Source organism: Palaemon carinicauda, chromosome 24 (assembly GCF_036898095.1).
Source record: "Palaemon carinicauda isolate YSFRI2023 chromosome 24, ASM3689809v2, whole genome shotgun sequence".
Classification (NCBI taxonomy): domain Eukaryota; kingdom Metazoa; phylum Arthropoda; class Malacostraca; order Decapoda; family Palaemonidae; genus Palaemon; species Palaemon carinicauda.
The window spans coordinates 6,639,020-6,657,426 of record NC_090748.1 but is presented as its reverse complement, the minus strand read 5'-3'; the positions used below and the strand labels follow the sequence as shown (position 1 = coordinate 6,657,426).

General features: G+C 42.3%; 1 long non-coding RNA gene across 1 annotated transcript in view; it reads left to right on the top strand.

The window, feature by feature from the left end:
- Nucleotides 1-18,162, top strand: part of LOC137618057 (uncharacterized) — a 28,618-nt gene extending 10,456 nt beyond the window's left edge. The window contains exon 2 of the long non-coding RNA XR_011039715.1: nucleotides 15,113-18,162. This is a non-coding gene — a long non-coding RNA (uncharacterized lncRNA). The remainder of the gene's footprint in view (nucleotides 1-15,112) is intronic.
- Nucleotides 18,163-18,407: the final 245 nt, after the last annotated feature.

Here is an 18,407-nt window from a genome sequence, read left to right as displayed (position 1 = left end):
CGCCTTCAGGCAGTAGGAGCCAGACTAAACATCTACTGGCAGGTGTGGGAGAAGAGGTGCAGATCCTTGGTCAGTCCAACTTCTAAGGAAGGGCTACAGGATCCCTTTTATAAATCAACCCCCTTTAAGGTTAACTCCTGTGGATCACTCTCCCAAGTACAGGGAGAAATTAAAGAGGAAGGGTGACTGGATGGTATCAATGGACCTTCAGGATGCTTATTCCCATATCCTGATTCATCCAAAGTTCAAGCACTTTGAGATTAGTTTTCAGAGAAGTCTTTCAATTTCGAGCCCTGTGTTTCGGCCTCAACACCAACCCACAAGTCTTTACGAGACTTATGCTCAATGTAGCAAGGATGCTCCACTCAGAGGCATCAGAGCCACCCTGTACCTGGACGATTGGCTTTTAAGAGCCCGCTCTCAAGATCGCTGCCTGAAGGATCTTCGGACAACTTTGAAGTTGACGGAAGAATTGGGTCTTCTAGTCAACAAAGACAAATCTTCACTGATACCTTCTCAAGAGATTATATATTTAGGAGTGATAATTTGGAGTCAGGTTTTTTGGGCTTTTCCGTTTCCCTTAAGGACGGAGCAAGCACTTCAGAAGATACGTGCGTTTATAGGAGAGCAGAGGTGTTCTGCGAAGAGGTGGATGAGTCTGTTGGGAAATCTCCTCTTTGGAACAGTTCATTTCTCTGGGAAGGCTGAACCTTCGACCACTCCAATTTCACCTCAACTCATGCTGATTTGGAGGTGTGTGTGTGTTCCGATCACGAAGTCAATGAGACACTGCCTGCAGTGGTGGAACAACCCGATCAAATTTAAAGAAAGTTGCTCATTAGAACTGAAGAACCCAGACCTAGTGTTGTCCGATGCCTCAGACTCGGGGTGGGGGGCAACACTGGACAATGTGGAAGCATCGGGTATGGACGGAGATTCAGAAGTCTTTCCACATAAATCAAAAGGAGCTGCTTGCAGTTCTTTTGGCCCTGAAGAGCTTCGTAGGGTCAGTACGAAACAAAGTGATTCAAGTCGATGCAAACACCACGGGGTTGGCCTACATTGCCAAACAAGGAGGAACACACTATTTCCCTTTGCAAGATGGCGAGAGAGCTGCTCATATGGGCAAAGGAAAGACAGGTGACCTTACTTACAAGGTTCATCCAGGGGGAAAGGAATGTTTTGGCAGACTGTCTCAGCAGAAAAGGACAAGTCTTATCCACTGAGTGAACTCTACACCTAGAGGTGTGCAAGAGTCTGGAAACTTTGGGGTCGCCCTTGTATAGATATTTTCGCGACTGCAAAGACCAAGAGACTAGACATATTGCTCCCCAGTGCCAGATCTCGAGGCAATACACACACGCGTTCCTGCTAGATTGGGCAAACCTAGATGTGTACGCTTTTCCTCCGTTCAAGATCCTGTACAAAGCTCTTCAAAAAGTTTGTGACAAGCAAAGGGACCAGAATGACCCTAATAGCCCCCCTCTGACCCTCAAGAGAATGGTTCAGAGGTACTGGAATGGATGGTGGATACTCCCAGAAGCCTCCCTTTACGAGTAGATTTACTCAGACAGCCCCACTTGGTAAGACACCATCAAAATCTCCAGTCTTCGACTAACTGCCTTCAGACTATCGAAAGACTCACAAGAGCTAGAGGCTTTTCGAAGGAGGCAGCTAGGGCAATTGTAAGGGCTAGGTGGTCTTCAACCATCAGTTTATCAATCCAAGTGGGAAGTTTTCAGGGAAAATGATTTTTTTATCCCTAAAAAAGAAACTTAGTTTTTCTACGTTAACTATCAAGGGATACAGGAGTATGTTGACTGTTCAGGCACAGGAACCTGGATATTTCAAATAATAAGGATCTACAAGAACTAATTAAATCCTTTGAGACAACAAAACCACCACCAGGATTCACCAGCTTGGAATCTGGATGTGTAAAAATTTCAGATGAGTGACAGATTTGAGCCCCTGCACTCAAAATCTATGAAGGACCTCACAATAAAAACCCTTTCTTGGTTAGTCAGGCAACAGCCAAGAGGGTTAGTGAAGTCCATGCTTTTAATAGAAATGTGGGTTTTCAGGACGGTAAAGCGATCTGCTCATTACAATTAGGTTTTCTCGCTAAGAACGAGCGCCCTTCCCAACCTTTGCCTAAGGCCTTTCAGATTTTGCACCTGGCGGACGTGGTTGGAAATGAGCTAGTGTGTTTTATGTCCAGTAAGGGCCCTCAAGTTTTACTTAGACAGAACAAAGACTTTGAGGCAAGTCGGAAGCACTGTGGTGCTCGGTGAAAAAACTTTCCTTGCCAATGTCCAAGAATGCTCTACTTGATTAGACTTCTAATTAGAGGCTCATTCTTACTGCAGTGAGACACTTTAGTCTTTTGAAAGTAAAGACTAACGAAGTAAGAGCAGTGGAAACTTGAGTGGCATTTAAGCAAAATTGTTCCTTGCAAAGCATTATGTACACAACCTTTTGGAGAAGCTAATCTGTGTTCGCCTCACACCATTTGAAAAATGTCCAGACTCAATATGATGACCGATATACTCTGGGACCGTTTGTAGCACTGGGTACAGTAGTGGGAGAAGGATCTGCCACTACTTTCCCATAATCCTAATACCTTTTCTTTCTCTTGGAACTTTCTTTTGGCAATTTTATGGTTTTGTGGAGATTGCGACAGTCTTCCGCAATCATTGATTTGTCAGGTGGTCTTTTTTGTTCCTTGAGAGTGCCCCGGAATGGGTATTAGAGGAGGCTGTCACAAGAGGTGTGATCACCGTTTGGTAGCTCCTAGGGATCTTCAGCCCCCTGAGAGGACCGCTGGATTTCATAAGGATAGCCGACATAATGGTAGAGTATCATTGAAGTCAGCTTCCTTATCGGGTACGAAACCCTTTAGTTTTTGTATTTTAGAAACTCTTAAGCAGAATTCCAACTATATTGGCTCTAACCCTCCACCAAAGGTGTTAATCAGCTATATATATAACCACCAGGTAAGTCTTGTTTAAAAATGTTATTTTCATTATAACATAAATTTTTTAACATACTTACCTGGTGGTTATATATAATTAAAATCTCCCGCTCCTCCCCTCTAGAGACTAGAGGCATGGAAGAGATGAATACAGAGGGAATGGTTTCCGCGTACTTCGCCAGGGTCGCATGGGTAGCACACCTGGCTATCCAATCGGTGATTGGTGTGAGTTTTGAATTTTCTGCTGCGACGTCAGGGATGTAAGCTATATACTGTATATAACCACCAGGTAAGTATGTTCAAAAATTTATTTTTTAACGAAAATAAAATTTCCACTTTTGAGGAACACAGTGCACTTCGTTATCTTGTGATTAAAAGGGCAGGTGACAATGCAGCCTTTATAAGAAATTCAAAAGGTACATTAAATGGTAAAAATACTTTAAATTTCTAGCAATAATTTTCCTTTATCTTGTTTTATCCATTTCTGACCATGAATATTGTGGAAACCTACTCGTTCATGAGTTTTCCTAACGACTCCCAAATAACAATTATTGGGGATCAAAGCAGGAAACTTGGGTTTGGAAACTCCAAAATCTAGTATTTTGCAGCAACATTAATGGTCACATTTAAAACACAAGGTAAACAATTGAAAAAATATATGAACATTAATTGATGTAAACTATTTTAATTTTCCATTAGTGTATACCCTAATGGTTAGTGTCTTTAATTGTATTCCAATGGACAGGTTAGTATGTGTGCCCTGTTCAGGGAAATCTTTGAAAGGGCCCTATTAATATTTTACTTTTCTAAGGGCATATTTTCTCAGGAGCTATTCAATAAAGGGCCTTGCGCTGAGTATGTTAATTGGGAAATCTTGGCAATATTGAAAATTATAAATGTAAAAGTTAGATTATAGTTTTAAAGCTAAGGTACTAGCATTCTTAAATGGTCCTGAATAGTTGAAGCAATTGGGGAATAGAAGTAATGTCAAACGACTTTGAGAAATCGCATGTCTTAAAGGGTTTTTCAAAGAAAAGGAACTGACAAGTCTGTTCCTGGGTTATCTTTATTCATAGTCAGGCCAAAGGGTTTATCTCTGAACATTGAAGTCATTGGCTCTATTATAGATGCAAGGGTAGGTTCTGTAGACTATATAGGGAATCTTTGTGTGAATTAGGACACGACTTTGAGGCATTAAAAAAAATATGCATATCAGTGAGTTCTTAAGGATGGGATGAGGTGCCAAGTAATGTACTACGAGGCGCTAAAGATTTTCAATGAAATGCTGTGACATTCATAGCGTGTTCTGTACAGTACTTGACAAACAATTAGGGTCTTTAGATTTCTTAAGGGACAGTAATTGAGTGGGGCATTTCTTAAAAGGTAACAATTGTGTACCTTTGGTGTTTGTATTGTATCTTTAAAAAGATACAGCCTTAGCCTTTAGATGGCTAAAAGGGTCATTGTTGATACCAATAGTCTAACTTCCAGAGATTTTCAATGGGGATTCTGTCGTTCAGGGATTTTTACACTCGTAGTTAAGGAAGTGTTTTGACGATGTTCCTTTTTGATACTAGTCTGGCAGATTATGTAATGGGAGTACTAAATGAATTGACTTTAAATGTAGATATGTAGATGTTTGAGGAGCTTGGGAAGGTTGTTCACACCGAGAAATTTCTGTGGCCACATTATCATCGGGAAAATTGTCCACAACTCGGACACCACTAGCCTCCAGCATGCAGGTGGCATGAGTAGATCTGATAATTATAAAATTTTTACTTATAAAATGTTACTTAACTAGATCGGTGTGGTGTAGCTGGTACAGATATCACACTAACAATTTTATGGTAATCTTAGCGTTGTGTTGACATTGGTTTAATTTCTTGAATTGTTGTCGACAGTTATTTTGAATATCTTAGGTCATGTATTAACGGTCAAAACTTAAGTTTCATTACTAAGAATGTATTAGGTATATCTTTCGCCCAGTAGTAATAGATCAGTGTAAAGGTCTTATTCTTTGTGCTGGGATTTTAGAGGTTAGTCATCGAAGGCCACTAATGGCCATTCACTTTTGATCACCTACTGTGACGAATGAATCCTAGCGAATCCTGCAAACCAAGGTTTGTCCAAAAAATTTGCTTGTGGTTTTAAAAGCATGATTTACTAATGTCCATAGAGACTGTGCTGTGAGGATGGACATTGTCCTGTGGAAATTCCAGAGTCGAGGCTTGGCTTGGAATATCTGTACAATGGTGTTGAATGACTGTAGGCTATAGCAGTCACACAATGATGAAATGTGTTCTGTGGTGGTAGCGGAAGCCACCCTAGACAATGAGAATTCCTCCTCCCCAGAAGAGCCTCCAAGTCTTTCGCGCAATATTCACTGTCGTCTCCATACGTGCAATTGGCCATCGGTATGAGACGTTGAATTTGGACTAGTCAGAAAAACTTGCCATTGTTGACGTTGCCAACTTCTCTTGTCTAGCTCTCTGTAGCCGATATTGCCGGCACTTATGAATCCGAATTGGTCTAACATAAGGATGGTGACATCTGACCTCTGCTGCCTTCAGACGACGGAAAAATGTGTGCAAGAGATGTGCTACAGAGGCCCTTGAATGGTTGTAGTGATTTTCGTTGTCTGTCAATGCTCAAGAGTACCCTAGATGTGGCAATCTTTGGCTCCTGTTGTTACCATTGGGCATCCTGAACATTGTTTTGAACATTACCTGTTAGATGATTCCTTACACAGAATCTTGTGAATGTTGTTACATGACATCTGAAATGCCTGGCCACGGCATTTGGTGGGGATTCGGGCTGCAACGTTTCAGTGGCGATTCTTCATTGCTGTTAAACATGGCTTATTTTTTCAACAGTCCTACAGTAAATTATGTGGATTTCTTTTCAATGACGTTTCTAGAGTAAGAATAGAGGGAAATGTGTAAATTTGTGTGAAAAACTAAACTTCATGCAAAACAAAAAAACACTTTAAATGATCGCGCTTGGCTGTTATGGTCAGGAAAAACTTCAAACAAGGACAAGATCATTTTGGTATTGATGGTTCAATAATGATTTACTTTGCTTTTCACTAAGATTTATTTCAAAATCTTCATTTGAAAATGGTAACTTGCATTTAATTTGCTGTCCAGTATATTTCCAAACTTGTATCTTCAGGGGAAGGCATTTTATCCTGATTGGGATGCCAGGTTCTATCAGATTTTCATCCTTATGCAAATCATTTAGGTGGTTACTTGAGAAGCACTCTGCTTCTGTACAGATAGTGACTTAGTTCCAGGGAAGAAAATGGGTAGTGATTATTACTTCCATGGAAGAAAATTAACTATCTAGTTGGTTGTTAGGGAACTTAAGCCCATCAAGCAGTGAGTCCCTCATTAAAGGACAAGGGTTTGTATGCTGCAAAGGAACAAATAATTTAAAGGAATATTTTTCCTATTTTCCTTTCCATTCAAACCAGAGACCTTTAAACTAACATTCACTTCAACTATCCCTCTGTCCTGGGCTGGAAATTAAAGTGAAGGCTGTGTGTGTGAGTGGGGGAAGCTCCTTTCCCAGCACAATCACCAACTGGTAAACCACATTATTGAATTTTTAACAAGTCTTCAGCTTGCCCGGAAATAATTTTCCTAATTAAAGGACTCTTGTTTGTATGAGTAGGGAAAATTAAAATTATTTATATATGTGATAAAAGCTTGAAGAGAAATCTTAACACTTGAATAGCTAGCTACCCATTTGTTGTATTTTCAGAATTATCTAGGGTTGCAAAATGTAAAATTTCTTCTGCTAGACTTGGTAATGCTCATCTCATTGATTAGGTACAATGAGAGGGTATTCATAGTTTGCTGGCTAACTTGAGGTAATTATTTGATGTGGTTTTATCCATGGTGCCTTGTGTGCACAAGGCTAGCACAAATGGCAGAATTTATTTAATTTTCTTTTTCAATGGTCTACCAATAACATTTTGGCAATAGCTGTGTATGATTCAATCTTCAATTTAAAAATTTAATTTATGGAGCAAGGGTATAGTATGTGAGACAGGAATTTATTATTGTGGCCAATAATCAACACTATTAAGTGTTATGGCCATTTACTTATCAGGAAATCTAGTTTTGACAATACATTAGGTTGTACAGAGTTGTTCTAAGATCAGTTTAACTATTGGAAAATTGAGTGAATCTAAAAAATTTAAAAATGGCATTTCTGGGTCGAACCTGTGGCGCCGGGCGAAAAGTCCTTCTTGTATACCTTTTCTGATAAAAACCTTCCAATTATACCAGAGAAAGATAAAAGCATGGAATGCTGAGGTTACAACCCTCGCGCGAGCACCTTTTGGGTGTCGTGTATAAAGCAAAGGCGCGTGAAATCCACTATTCACAGGTTGTCTTCCATTTAGTTAATTCCTTCGCCAAAGGGATGGGCCGATACAGAGGCCCTAGACACATCCCCATCGCCGCACCACCCACGCCACGACGCGAGCGCCATCTGAACAACATCCTTCTTTTTGGAATTCATAGTGTTGAATGTTTTCGTTGTGCTCTCGGTCTTTTTTTATCTATCGTGGATTTATTTTGTCATGTCCGAAGCTCCATCTTCACACATTCCAATGTTAAGTACCATAGTTTGTTTTGACAGTATTTTATTGTACCGGGCTTGTGTTTTATATCCAGTATAGTCTGTTTTATTATTCCCGTCTGGCCGTTCATGGCGGCCATTGTTTGTTCACTTGTTTGGGAATTCATCTTTATCTGCCCGTTTAGTACTCTGTCACTTAGGTTCTTGGTTAAGTCCCTGGCCTTATGCCTTTAGAACCGTTATTATTTTTATTTTTATTTTATGCTCATGGTACTTTTTGCAGTAAGTCCAGCCTACGATCGAGATAGCGATTTAGCTTTGTTTTTGTTTAGTAACCGCCCGAGGCGTTCGTCACTCGACTCGGTTAAAGGAACAGTGCTATTTATTTTAAGTTTTAACGGATGCTATTCTTCGATCGTAGTATTATATGGATGTACATTTTTATTTTATACGTTTATAATAGTGTTTTGTGTTTTTTAGTCCTGTTTTTGTGTCCAAGAGAGCGGGAGATTGGGGTCCCCGTTTTCTGTTCGCAGTCACGAGTTACCCCTTTCTCTCGTTTTCTTTCTTAGCTCCGGTGGGGGAGCGGATTTCCCGTTTTCCGTTTTGTGCGTTCAGCGGGTTCTCCCTCCCTCACCTCTCCCCCTCTGGGTGGATGATAACTTACGAGTTATTTATTTTTCGTGACTTTTCAATTGTTAGCGTTATTTTGGTCCGTGTTTCGTCCTCTCCCCGTTACGGCTCGGGAGTAGTTATGAACGTTATCCACTCCGCCTTGAGTTATACTCCGCCACGAGGGATTCTCAATAACTTTCGTTCTATTGTTATATTTATATTGTTTACTACATGGGACGGGCTTCATATTGTTTAGATAAGACCCTCCGGTGGCCCTTACTTCGGTCTCAGGCCACGGCCATATCCACAATAGCCTTTGTTATTACAACTGTGTTGTTATTCACAATAATTATTCAGGACCTTTCTTCTCCCTCCGGCCTCACCGGAGATCGTAAATACGCTTTACTATAATCTAAGCTTTAGTCTTTAGCTACGACTTAGCTTTTTATCTTTCACAATTGAATTATTAGCCACAATTGAATTATTCAGGGCATCTCATTATCCTCCGGCGTCACCGGAGGTCGCCCAAACACTTAACACTTAAAGTTGCCTTAGCTAATTAGCTAAGGCTCCTTTATTCAGGACATTTCATTACGATCCGGCCTCACCGGAGCTCCGGCTTCACCGGAGGTCGCCCATACACTTCACACTTATATTTGCCTTGCCTTTAGCTAAGGCTGGTGTTTGTATTTATTTTAAGGGCATGTCACTGCTTCCCCGACCCTTGGAGGTCGGCAGATTACTTTAAGCTTATTATCCTTATGTCATTAACAGACATTGGGTGCATTACAAATATACAGACAATTGAATTTTAAAGTGCCAACAATGGTATGGGGCAGTATCAACTTAAAGTTAATAGTTAGTTGTTTGGTCAATGCAATATGGGTGCTTAGGTAATTCAGTGAGTGCCAGAACTCTAAAATAATAGGTTTTTATCCCTTATCAGAGTTTCAAGCATCACCAGACTCATGTCTCCTTTCTTTTACAGAAGGCCCGTTGTACTGCTGAAGGTTGCTCTGCCTCGTTCAGCGACCCCGTTGGGCATGACCTCTGCCGGTCTCATGCTCACTGCTCCATTCCCTTTATCCAGGAACCGGGACAGGCCCAATACCCAGTGTGGTTCCCGGATTTGTGCTCGTTCTGTTACGAGTTGTCGTCAGTTCTGCTGAATGATGATGTAAGTGGGTTTTCCCTTTGTTCCTTATTTCTCGTTGGCAGACACTAATATAGACATGAATATGATATACACAGTATATTTAGGAGGGCAAACCCCCTCCCCCATCACTAATCACTGCAAATCTTACAGGCCGATGATGTCTCTCTTCGGTCAGCAAGGGCTACTCTTCGGCCGTGGGTGTCGGGCTTTGGCAGGAATGCCCCGTCTGGCGCTCCCTATCTCCTCGATGGGGATATGGCCTCCCGTCTCTTCCCAGGCTCGACTACTGCTGCAGTCTCTCCTGACCTTGCTGCCCCTTTAATTGAAGAAGTCAGGGCTACCATTTCCGTGGAGGACGAAACCCTCGTACCGATGGACATGGCTGGTCTGGATATAGACGTAGAACCCAGGGACGAGCAGGTAAGTGGTGCCGAGTTGGTGGAAACCCTTTTCTCTCCTACTCCCTCTTCTACCTCTTCCTTTCTAGGTTTTGATAACTCTAAGGCTTCTCCTCGGGATCCCTCTGCCTCCGTACGACCCAAGGTGAAGCCACTTCGAACTTATAAGACTTCAGCTTTGCCAGTATCAACGTCACCGGTCCCCGGACCCTCGACAGCTCCTGATATTCATATTGCTCCTCGTAAAACCACTACTCCTAAGAAGTCTAAGTCTACCAAATCCAAGAAAAAACCAACGGGTGACTTTCAGGTACCCTGGGCTGATCTCCTCCCCATCCAACTGATCAAAAGATTGGTCAGGGATCAAGTTCAACATCACTCTGGTGCAATAACAGAGATTAAGGATATGATGGCTACTCTGATCCGCGGCGGAACTCAGTTCCCTCCCCCTTCTGCCCCAGACGCATCGAAGCTGCCGCCCTTCGATAAAAACAATCCTTGGCGGTTTGCTTTGCATGCTCCATTCGTAGATGGCTCCCTAACTCTGGAGGGCATGGGCACCCGCCCTCTAGAGGACCTGGAGTTCTATCCCCCGGGCCTAGCATTCCCGTTCAATGGTTTTGTACGGTTAAAGGAACATGCATTGGTCCGTATGGACAAGGTACCGAAGGAAACGGTCATATTTCCAAAAGAGCAGGCCCAGGCTATCTGGGCCAGAACACTATCAGAGTGGGGGTGTATTAACTCCAAGCTCACCCCTCACAAGGGTTCCTACACTATTTTTACGACAGCGGCCTCCATCTCTTTGCCGCTCATAGACAAAGTCACAGAGCTGACTATACAGGCCATCAAAGAAGGCTCTTCCATGCCGGCTCTCAAGGAGACGGACCCCACCTCTTTGCTTATTCCGGGTTCCTCGGCAGCCTGGGATGCTGCGGCCTCTACCTTCACGGTGGGGAAACTAGACCCGGACTGTGCCTCTACTCTTTTCTCTGAGAAGCTTCCCAGATTAATAGAGAGTCTTCTCAAAACTTGAGTTCGAGACCCGTACTAGACTTGCTAGGTCCCTCCAATCCATCACCTCCATGGAGTCCCTTGCATCTCTTTACCCAGAGGAAACGCTGTTCAGAGTCGCCACAAAGAACCAGCTGCTATCCTACCAAATAGATCTCCATGACTTCTGGTCAGCACGGGTTAGTTGCAGGAAGTTCGTTCTGTCGGAGGCCACCATCAGGCATGAGCCGAACAGACTGATAGCTTCCTCCTGCTGGGGTAAGACCCTCTTCCCTCAGACCGAGGTGGATAAGGTTCTTCAGGACGCAGCGAGGGCAAACCAGAATTTGCAGGTAAGGTGGGGTCTCTCAGCCAAAAAGAGGTTCGAACCCCAGAGACACACATTCTTCAAGAAGAAGCTGAGGTTTAGTCCTTACAAAGCGGCCCGGGGTACCTCGTCCCCACAGCCTTCCGCGGCCTCGACTTCTCGACAACAGGCGCCTCCTCAGCAGGTAGTCTACCTCGCTGCTCCCCCTGGTACACAGCCCAACCCCTCTTGGATGCTCTCACCTGCATACAACCCTGCCTACGAACCCTCCGGTTCCTTTCGTGGATACCAAAGAGGGAGTTCCAGAGGTAGAGGACAGTTCCGCCAACGCGGCGGGCCCAGAGCAAGGGGTTTCCGTGGAGGGAGGGGCCCTAAGTTCACTCCCTCCCAATGATGTGATGCCGGTAGGAGGGAGACTTTATCAATTCCGGGATCATTGGACCTTCAGTCCATGGGCTCGCAGCATAATATCAAGGGGCTTGGGTTGGAAATGGTCACAGGGATCCCCTCCTCCACCGGTGACCTTCTTCCAGAGACCCACTCCCATCCTGGAAGAGTACACTGCGGAGTTACTCAAGAAGAGAGCAATCAAGCGGGTTCGATCCCTGAAGTTCCAAGGCCGCCTGTTTACAGTCCCGAAGAAAGACTCGTCGGCGTTGAGGGTAGTTCTGGACTTGTCGAAGCTCAACTCTTACATCCTTTGCGACAAGTTCCGTATGCTGACTATCTCTCAGGTACGGACCTTACTTCCCCGTGGGGCCGTCACCACCTCTATCGATCTTACCGACGCCTATTATCATGTCCCAGTAGCTCGAAACTTCTCTCCTTATCTAGGCTTCCGTCTCGGCAAGAGAGCCTTCGCATTCAAAGTCATGCCCTTCGGTCTCAGCATTGCCCCCAGGGTATTCACGAAACTGGGGGAGACGGTGCTCGAGCAACTCACACCAAGGGATACAAATCGTCGCCTATCTGGACGATTGGCTCATTTGGGCCCAGTCGCACCAGGAATGCAAAAGAGCTACGTCGAAGGTACTCCATTTTCTCGCCAAACTGGGCTTCCAAGTCAACCTCCGGAAGTCCCGCCTACAACCATCAAGCCTCTTCGAATGGTTAGGCATCCGTTGGGACCTCTCAAAGCACAAGCTCTCCCTTCCTCCCAAGAAGGTGAGGGAGATAGCTTCCAAGGTCAGGAACTTTCTCAAACACAAACAGGTGTCCAGAAGAGCTTTAGAACGAGTCCTCGGCCTACTCCAGTTTGCCTCACTGACCGATCTCCTATTAAAAGCCAAACTCAAAGACATCAATCGAGTTTGGAGAAAGAGGGCGACAATACCTTTAAGAGACAAGACCTCGAAGATCCCCTCTGTCTTGAAAATGAGACTACAACCATGGTCCGATCGGAGGAACCTCTCCAAGTCGGTTCCTCTACAGTTCCCCTCTCCACAAGTGACAATTCATACCGACGCGTCTGAGTGGTTGGGGGGGTTACTCCCAACATCAGATGTGTCAGGGCTCTTGGTCACCCGCCATGAGACAGTTCCATATCAATGTTCTCGAAGCCATGGCGGTGTTCTTGACCCTGAAGAGAATCTCCCCTCCGAGGTCGACCCACATCAGAGTAGTCTCAGACAGCACGGCCGTAGTCCACTGCCTCAACAGGGGGGGGTCCAAATCACCCAACCTGAATCAGATCCTAGTCACTATCTTCACCTTGGCAGCCGACAAAGACTGGTTCCTGTCAGCAACTCACCTAGCAGGAGTCCAGAATGTGATAGCAGACGCATTATCCAGGACGAGCCCACTGGAATCGGAGTGGTCCCTGGACATGCACTCCTTCCGGTGGATACTCAGGCTGGTTCCAGGTCTCCAGGTAGATCTATTCGCGACCCGACTCAATCACAAACTCCCGTGTTATGTGACACCGAACCTGGACCCTCAGGCTTATGCCAAGGACGCATTAACCCTGGATTGGAACCATTGGCAGAAGATCTTCTTATTCCCTCCAGTGAATCTTCTACTGAAAGTCTTGCACAAACTCCGCTCCTTCAACGGGGTAGTAGCTTTAGTGGCACCTCACTGGCCAAAGAGCAGTTGGTTTCCTCTCCTCCTAGAGTTGAAACTCCGTCCCTTCCGGATCCCATTCCCCAAACTGACCCAGGTGGTCCAAACACGGACTGTGTCAGATTCCTCAAGGATAGCCAAAACCCTAACTTTGTGGATTTCATGAAGTTTGCGGCACGTAGGGACGCAAACATCGACCCAGATAATGTCCTCTTTATAGAATCAGACAAAAGGGACTCAACGATTCGCCAATATGATTCGGCGGTTAAGAAACTAGCGGATTTCTTAAGGACTTCAGACCATTCAGTTATGACTCCTAATTTAGCCATCTCCTTCTTTAGGTCCATTTTTGACAAAGGCCTAGCAGCTAGCACTATAACCACCATTAAGTCAGCTCTGAGGAAAGTCTTCCTGGTTGGGTTTAACATTAACCGGGCGGAGTCTTATTTCTCATCTATTCCAAAAGCATGTGCTAGGCTTCGACCTTCGGTCCGTCCTCAAAAGGTCTCTTGGTCTCTAAATGATGTCCTCAAACTGGCCTCCGACACGGACAACGAATCCTGCTCTTATATCACTCTTCTTAGGAAGACTTTATTTCTAACAGCTTTGGCCTCGGGTTCCAGAATCTCAGAACTAGCAGCTCTCTCACGAAACTCAGAGAACATGGATTTCCTCCCTTCAGGTGAGGTACTTCTTTCACCAGACAGGGCGTTCCTAGCTAAGAACGAGGACCCCCAAAATAGGTGGTCCCCTTGGAAGATTATTCCTCTTCTCCAAGATACTTCTCTATGTCCGGTCACCACTCTCAGGGCCTTTTTAGCCAGGACTGCTACCCAATCGTCTGGCCCCTTGTTTATCAGAGAACAAGGAGGTACCATTTCCATACGTGGCATTAGGCAACAGATCCTATACTTCATTAAACAAGCCAATCCGGGATCATTTCCCCATGCTCATGATATCCGATCGATAGCTACCTCCATCAACTATTTCCAGAATATGGACTTTGATAACCTTAAGAAGTACACGGGTTGGAAATCTCCTATGGTCTTCAAACGCCACTATCTAAAGAACTTACAGGCTCTTAAATATCCAACGGTTGCAGCTGGGAGCCTTATCTCTCCCCATTGATCTTTTGTTCTTCCTTTCATCCATCTCTTCTCTTCTCCCTCCTACCCGCCACTCGCACCACGACGCCGCTTCCTTGGTGGTTCGTTAGCCCTAAGTGTATTACATATTAGGTTAATATGATTGTAACTATTATTGTTTTCCCTTGTTATTAAGTTGGGATATTCTTAGCCATGTCAGTTTTGTTGCATGTTTTCCTCTGATACTCAGAGGTTTCCTTGTTATCATGTTTGTTTATCCTTACTCTCACTATGCCCTGTGGCTAGTTTATATTTTATGCCTACTTACCTGAATTATATATGATTTTCTTTACATGGTGTTGTTTCTCTCCCCTTATTAAATTAGTAGTTATTGTTGGGCTTGGAAGGCATTCTCTGGTACATTTTCGCCCGGCGCCACAGGTTCGACCCAGAAAAGGGATTTTGACGAAGGAAAAATCTATTTCTGGGGAGAGACCTGTGGCGCCCGGCGAAACCCTTCCCCTTATTTTACACGATCCCACCCTTTCCTTTCCAAGCCATCATGGTCAATACAGAAGGATGTTGTTCAGATGGCGCTCGCGTCGTGGCGTGGGTGGTGCGGCGATGGGGATGTGTCTAGGGCCTCTGTATCGGCCCATCCCTTTGGCGAAGGAATTAACTAAATGGAAGACAACCTGTGAATAGTGGATTTCACGCGCCTTTGCTTTATACACGACACCCAAAAGGTGCTCGCGCGAGGGTTGTAACCTCAGCATTCCATGCTTTTATCTTTCTCTGGTATAATTGGAAGGTTTTTATCAGAAAAGGTATATAAGAAGGACTTTTCGCCGGGCGCCACAGGTCTCTCCCCAGAAATAGATTTTTCCTTCGTCAAAATCCCTTTTTGTTTACTTCCAGATATGAGTTCCACTTGTCCTGTTATTTTTGAGAAGCTGTAGCAAGAATCCTGGATATAGTTTTACATGAGGTCAAGAAGTGCCACATGACACTGTGCTGATGTTTTACTGAAAAATTTAAGTATTGGAGTTTTGAATTCTTTAAACAGTAATAATCCTATTTGTAATAAGTTTTAGTGCAAAGGCTATTGAAATAATTGTTACTTCCTACATTTTACTTGAATTTTTAATTTGATTAATTTTTTTTAAAAGCATGATGGCTGGAATTTAATCTTTCAGATTCTCCCCAGGTTATCTTCCCCGGGAGGGGGCAGCAATGTCAGTGCACCTCACGCAGTGTACTGCAGCCACTTGTTATAGGGTGTTAGTCCTTTCATTCCCTAGCTGCATGGAAGCCTGAAATCTTTAAATCAATCAATCAATCCCTAGCTGCATTAACTTTTTAGCCTTTTTACTATACAGTACCTCATTTCAGGCTTCTACTATCTTGTTCAACTTCATATTTTACTTATAGGTAGTAGGTTGGCCAAGACACCAGCCAACTGTTGAGATACTACTGCCATACATTACTCCATTGGATCTCCCTCTGATTACGGCTCATTTCATCATCTTCAACACATGCACAGAATAGTCTGGCCTATTCCTTATTTTCTTCATACGCCTAACACAGATTAACAAACAATTCTTCACTTAAGGGGTTAAGTACTGCACTTTAAGTGGCTACGTTCCTCTAGGTAAGAGTAGAAGAGACTTTAGCTATGGTAAGCAGCTCTTCTAGGGGACACCAGAATCAAACTATTCTCTAAGTCTTGGGTAGTGCCATAGCCTCTGTACCATGACCTTCCACTGTCTTGGGTTAGAGATCTCTTAAGGGTACACAATTCCTGGCATTTCATGCAACTTTTTCTCTGGTATATTTAGCAGAATTTATACCTTAAAAATGGTGCTATAAGGAGCATTTCACTGGGTGACACAGGTCCCTCGCCCAGAAATAGTTTTCCTTTGTTAAAATTCTTTTTATTAATCTCAAACTTCTTGTAGCTTATTTTCTTTCCTCACTGGGCTATTTTCCCTGTTGTAGCCCATGGACTTATAGCATCCTTCTTTTCCACCTAGGGTTGTAGCTTAGCAAGTAGTAATAATAATTATAATACTGCATGAATTCTCCATAGCTGCAATCAGTCCTATGTCATGTTGCCCAATTTATAATACATTCTAATCCTAAGATATCTTAGCAACTGTGGAAAAGAAAGTATTAAAAAAAACAGGTCATAAGTTCACCTGAAGGATCTAGTTATGATTAAAGGTATGAGGTTTCTTATGGAATAAAGGACTCGACATACTAGCACAAAACTTTGGCATATATAATTAATTCCTTAATAACTTGGTGTGGGCTATAGAATTTTTCAATTACTATTAAATGCTAAGCTACAACCCTAGTTGGAAAAGCAGAATGCCATAAGCCCAGGGGCTCCAACACAGAAGGTAGCCCAGTAAGGAAAGGAAACTAGGAAAAATATGTATCGTGTATATGTATATACTGTATTGTATATAGCTAGCTGGTAGCAGTGCCCATTATATTTGCATTCTCATTTGCTGATGGGTATCTTGTAGGTGTAAGGCTTGAGATACAGCATATAGTAAAAAGTCTGATCAAAAGAACTTTTTAAAATTCCTTGTGATTTTTTTTTTTTGTACTACCTGATTAAAGTTATGGACTACTCCACAAAATAGTAATATGCCATATGCTAAACTTTCAATAAAATTAACTCATAGCTCACATACACAGTAATAAAGGAATTTTACACTTAACTGTTGGTTAGTCACGAAACACTTTTGGATATGTATATCTTAGACTTAAGTGAATCTGTATGGATTTGGAATGATTCAGTTATATTAAAATAAGTGGTGGCAGGTAAAATAGGTACAGTAACAAATTTGGTTAAAGTAAATGTTAATTTATAAATTTTTTTTTTACTAAATGATTGTCAGTATCAAAGTTTTATGATTGGTTGGATACAATAATCAGTGATCAAAATTTAAAACCTGAGCAAAATTTTAAATACCTGGAGTTAAGACGTCATAATTTGATTCTTTTTTAGCAGTTTTTTCAAGTGCTCTGGGTTTACAGCTTTTGAATTTTTTTTTTTCTAAGATGTTTATGTTCAAAGCATGGTTAAATATTTTTATTGTGAATTATTTGGTTCCTAACTTTTGATTCTTGTTTCAGATTGAATTCTATCCACTTGAACTGGATAAATATACAACCGGAAATTAATCACCAGGAAATGGCATTTTTCTTCAGTGCAAGAGAAAGACTTGATCTGCTTCAATGGAAGGACTTCATATAAAGGAACATTTTAGAATTTACTTTTTATAGGGTCATCATAAGACTAGTGCTTTGATACTGGCAAATAAATTTGCTTTAGGAAGTAATACTAGAATGAATAGCTTTGAAAATTAAAGCAACTTTGAAGCGGTTTGATGCCTTAAGGTTGGTCTTGCTAAATTCTATTTAATTATTTTAAACATGCTCTTCAGTTTTTAATTTGACTTTCGTAGGAAGACTAAAAGTTAAATATTTGATTAAAACTATAGTTTAATAGGGGCATGTGGTTTTATATTTACTTCCAAAGGTTAGAGTACCCATTCAGAATTTTTGTGCCATTGTGAAATTACCTTCCGTAATCTCATTCCTCTTGGTGTATAAACATAGAATAATTTTATATAATTTTATAAAGTACAGAGCTTTTGGCAAAGAGTTTCTCATAATTAAATGTTAAATTCCAGTTTATTACTGTCTGCTTTACTTTTAAGGGTGCTACTGTTTATCCCAGTTGTGGCAGTTCAAAGTTTTATGGTCTAGGTTAGTTTTAGATAAGTAAGATTGTGAATTTACAAGTGCTGGATGATAACGTAAGTGATAAAAGATGTTTAAATTTTTCTTGAAATTTTTTTCAAAAGGATCAAGGCATTCTAAGTTTATGAATTTAGTTTTGAAGTAGACTTCTTGAATACAGTGATTAGGAAACTTAAAAAAAAAATTTATTTTATAAAATCTAATCGGGTCTAGTTATGTATCCCAGTGAAGTACATGGAATGATGAAGACATTCATAAAATTTGTCCCTTTAGTGATAGTTATGCCAGATTTTATCCTACATAACTTTGTCTGAAGAACAACATTTCATGATCAGTTTAGCAACACTAATGGTAATTTTTATCCTAACCTCAGTCTCGTGATGCTTTTTTTTTTTCTTTTTGATTATGAAGGGTCAATACAACATAGCTGTAAGAC